General features: G+C 44.1%; 1 protein-coding gene and 1 non-coding gene across 12 annotated transcripts in view; one reads left to right on the top strand and one right to left on the bottom strand.

Moving 5' to 3' along the window:
- The window catches only part of LOC135376524 (zinc finger protein 883-like), a 61,922-nt gene that overhangs the window by 43,848 nt on the left and 13,822 nt on the right, over positions 1-4,252 (top strand). For 7 of the 11 annotated variants that reach the window (XM_064609047.1, XM_064609046.1, XM_064609048.1 and 4 more), the window contains exons 1-2: positions 455-654; positions 1,625-1,762. The exons of 1 other annotated variant lie outside the window; for it this stretch is intronic. The gene's annotated coding sequence lies outside the window, so the exon portion shown is untranslated. Of the gene's footprint in view, positions 1-78; positions 170-453; positions 655-1,624; positions 1,763-4,252 lie in introns of those variants that run through there. 3 more of the 11 variants (XM_064609041.1, XM_064609050.1, XM_064609040.1) reach the window with 3 other exon arrangements.
- On the bottom strand, positions 2,267-2,338 carry Trnas-gga (transfer RNA serine (anticodon GGA)). Its single transcript has one exon. It is a non-coding gene; the product is annotated as a tRNA-Ser (tRNA).

Genomic DNA, 4,252 nt, shown 5'->3' with positions numbered 1-4,252 from the left:
CTGCTTATGTGGAAGGCTGATAAGGCATTATCTTTCACCGCGCCTTTGTTTGTCGTGCGAGTAAGTGTCACCTCCTGGTGTGGGAATGTGGGTTTAGAGTGAGCCTGAAGGAATAGACTAACACCACTACGTGCAAGCAGCAAGGAAATGATAAATGGTCGCTTAACTGGTAAGGCAGTATAGTATAGAAGTATGACAAAGTTTACTATTGTTGTGTGATAACAGTCAAAGTTAGCCCCGGTATCCCAAGCAGCACAATGTACTGAAAGTCGAGTGCAATAGGGGTGGACGGTATGTGTCTTATCGATGTTCCTTAGTTTCACGAGTCTGTTCAAGGCCTTCCACCTACCCGTCCACCCCTATTGCACCCGACTTTCAGTACATTTTGCTGCTTGGGATGTTATGTGCCACCCCCCCCCCCTCCCACCCACCCCTCCCGCGCAGAAGGTAGATAAGCTGCCTGCTTTGCTGTGTGCGCGTCTTTTGTTGGCTGTGCTTCACTCATGCTTCACATGTTCTGCTGCTACTCACCGTCTCGTGGATTAGACACAACATATTGGCGACGAGCTGGACGTACGATCCACCATCTCCGGAAAGAATTCTCACGGCAGTACAGTAACAACTTCGTGGGATATGGCAACACGCATTGCTCAAGTAGGTTCCCTGGAGCCTACTAGTGACTGGACAGCGTATGAAGAAAGACTTCAGTCCTATTTGAATGTCAACCGCATTGAGGATGACAACAAGGTCGACGCCGTCGTTAGTATTATCGGGCCAAAAACATACGCACTTTTGAAGTCTCTCACAAGCCCGGACGCTCCTTCGAAAAAGAAGTTTAAAGAGATACTGCAGTTACTGCGGGAGCACTACACCCCGAAGCCTTCTGTCATTGGTGAACGAGCGAAATTCCACAGACGTACTCAGCTAGACGGCGAAAGCATTAAAGATTTTGCTGCAGCGTTAGGGAAGCTTGCTGAAACTTGTAATTTCGGCGCATTTTTGGACGAGTCCCTGATGGACAGGTTTGTTTGTGGGCTACAGCGTGTGGAAATTCAAAGGGTTTATTTACGGAAGACAAGAACCTAACATTTCAGAAGGCAATTGATAAGGCGCAAGCATTAGAAAGCGCGGCCCGTAATGCCACAGCTACGCATGCCAAAGAAGATAGTACGGAAGGACTGCTTAAGATGAAAGAATCTAATCTAACGGTGTTCAAGGTGCGCATCCACCAAGCACGCATCGCAAGCGTGCCCGTTCTTATCGGCAGTCTGTTTCCATTGTAAGAAGAAAGGCCATATCTCACGAGCTTGTAGGTTGAGAACGAGTACTAGCCCACCATAGCTTCTAGTACGCTTCTATTAATGACAAAGTAGCTTCGAGTGTCACTTAGAAGGAGCCTTTACTGTTCACTTGGAGGCAAAAGCAACGTGGGAATCTGTCAATGGAAATGACATGGGAATCTTCACTGTTGACTGACTGACATGACGCGCTTAAATCTACATGTGTGCTGCGCTGTGTGTTGTGTCGTCCTTTGTTTGTTTCCCGGCACGTTTTTTTTAAATCGCTTTCAACGTATAAATCTACATATTCCTCGTTGTCATTATTGATGAAATATTTTGTTCAGTGCTAACATACTGATCCAGGATATTCTGTGACGAGCAACAATTGGGGAAGCACCTGGAACAGAACAACCTCAAGGAACAGGACACAGACACCCGTGCACAAGCAAGTGTGAAAAACGAGGCTTCATCTTCAGAAAACAGTGAGTTCTATGTAGCCGTGTGACGTCTCCTTGCGGATATAATTAAATGTTGCAACATGCGTTCTAATTTTTTAAAGCGAGTTTTCAAAACCACAATGAAGCCTTACTACATGTACCCTTGAAAGGAAAGCTATCAGGATTCGGTTTCTTTGTGTGAATATATAAGGGAAAAGAACTGCATCAATATTAAGGTGTGCATGCTAACGTGTTCTCTGGTGTTCTAGTTTTTCATAACTCTGCGTAAAAACATCCTAATAACCGACAGAAAAGAACCTCGATTCTCTGAAAAGAATTTGAAGAACTGTCCACATAGGGCAAGGCAGGTGGTATTGTCTCGGCAACATCACCTTCATGGAAGATTTTAACGACTCTCGTGTAGATGTTTGCCAAGCTGTCTTAAACAACGAGATTTGGCCGAGGCAGACCAACAATTAGGGACGACACACACAAGTAAGCCTCAAACGCCCAGAAATTAACGAATGCAAACAACTCAGGGAAAAGAGGTGCTGACGCCAGGAATCGAACCTGGGTCTTCTGATTTCCGGTCAGATATGCTAACCGCTACACCACACCAGCACGCCGTTTCCCTTGAGCCATTGAGTGTCTCAAGTACGGGGGGGGGGGGGGGGACAACCAACCACGCTATTCCCATTCTCTCTTACATCTTTCTCACTCACTCTCTCATTCAGAGATTTCAGATTCAGAGATTCAGAGCTGTCTTCCCCAATAGCCACCAGTCTCAGTATTCTTGTATTCCTAATTAGTACTACACAATCCACGGTACCTCTCTAAGCACACATGGTCGCCAGCTCATGAAAATATTTGTAAAAAAATGCATTACGAGCTAAACACTAGACAACAGACATGACATGTGATTATGGAACCAGCGGATGAGGTGGATAGCATCCGGGGGAATATAGCGGAATGTTTTCTTTTCCAACTAGGAATGGGCAAACCAAATCCTCAAATCCTAGACAGGGATTCGGGAATCCCAATCCCAATGGCAAGAGACGGAGTATTGAATCTTTTGAATCCGCCAACCGGGTTTGCGTTTTGTCTTTTTTTTCTTTCTTTGTTTTTATTTGCACATATAAGGAGTGTGCCGAAATCCTGACTGGCCAGTGGATGTTTTCTTGTTTGTCTGTTTATATTGCTTCACACTGAAACAGTTTAGGCGAGAACTCTTTGGTTCGAAGTTGAAAATTTATGCGGTTTTACTTTTCGATTGTATCCCAGATTTGTGGAAATCTCAGAGTTTATGTAGTTATTTCCCATAGTGGAAGAACAACATGGTACATAAATTGCATATAAGAACGAGTATACGATATATTTTTCCCCTGAAAGTAAACTATTATTGAATTTGTTTTTCATTAGACAAAGATATGAAATTGTGCTTGAAATTTTCTTCATTAGAAGTACTTTTTTCCCCGAGGCTTTTGATACGGTTTTTAAAGGTACTGTAAAGCAGTAGACAAGCATGATATTCCGGTGATGTGACTAGAGACTTTGTTGCTTCTAAATACCATATGCGGAACCATACGACCGACAACGCGCTATAAATATTTTTAATTTGCCACGAAAGATGCGGCGTAGTGGAGCGGTGCGACGCCTGGTGTCAAACAACCCCCTGTACAGCGGGCAACACTGAAAATTGGTATTACACACTATGACATCGGAACTTCGTTATTTTAGTAACCATATTATTAGTTTTTCTGTTTACCTATGCATTCTGAAACCCCTGTTAACAGTTTAACCTCTTAACCCCTGTTTTTGCGAAGTAATCCAGTGCTGGCCGCTGTTCGATGGGGGCTCTCCCTACTTCTCTGCTGCGCCTGCGCGCTCCTTTTGTTCGCGGCCTCTTTCGAACGAACAAACTGTCTCTGTGAACCTCTGTGAACAAACAAGTCCCGACGCTGTCTGGCTTCTTGAACGTCTGACACATTTTTTTCAACGGCTCAGCATTTCATTTCAGTTCGCTTATCCGTTTATTACTAGCCACTGTACGTTTATCCTCAGATGTGGATCGTTGTGTGGATTGCAGGGGTGGATTTTATGGTGGATTGTGGTGGATTGTTATGTCGGGCCCAGTGTTATACGCATGCAATGTGGTTGCCGCCGTATGTGTCAGAAGTACGGATTCATTTCGAATACCTAGCACAGTGTTGCCCGTAATCTTTAATTGTAATTTTCTAATTAACTGCACCGTCGATTGGAATGAAACTTGCACAGTTTTTGTCCTGGTGACTTGGACTATCGAATAGCCACACTAAATGACATTTGATCGGTGCTGCTTTACAGTACCTTTAAAGAGAGGATTCGAGATTCATAAGCTTTGTGGATTCGATTCCCTGGATTCCTGATCACAACCGTTGTTCTTTTTCCTTCTTATTCTTTTACTGAGCTGTGAGATCGTCACAAAACTTACTTTACTGAATTTTCGTAACAAAACTACGAGGTCAGTACAAACGTCGTTTTGGCGGCCGAGTTCTA

Source organism: Ornithodoros turicata, unplaced genomic scaffold (assembly GCF_037126465.1).
Source record: "Ornithodoros turicata isolate Travis unplaced genomic scaffold, ASM3712646v1 ctg00001142.1, whole genome shotgun sequence".
In the NCBI taxonomy this organism is placed as follows: domain Eukaryota; kingdom Metazoa; phylum Arthropoda; class Arachnida; order Ixodida; family Argasidae; genus Ornithodoros; species Ornithodoros turicata.
Note: the sequence above shows the minus strand (reverse complement) of the source record. Positions and strands in the feature narration are given on the sequence as shown.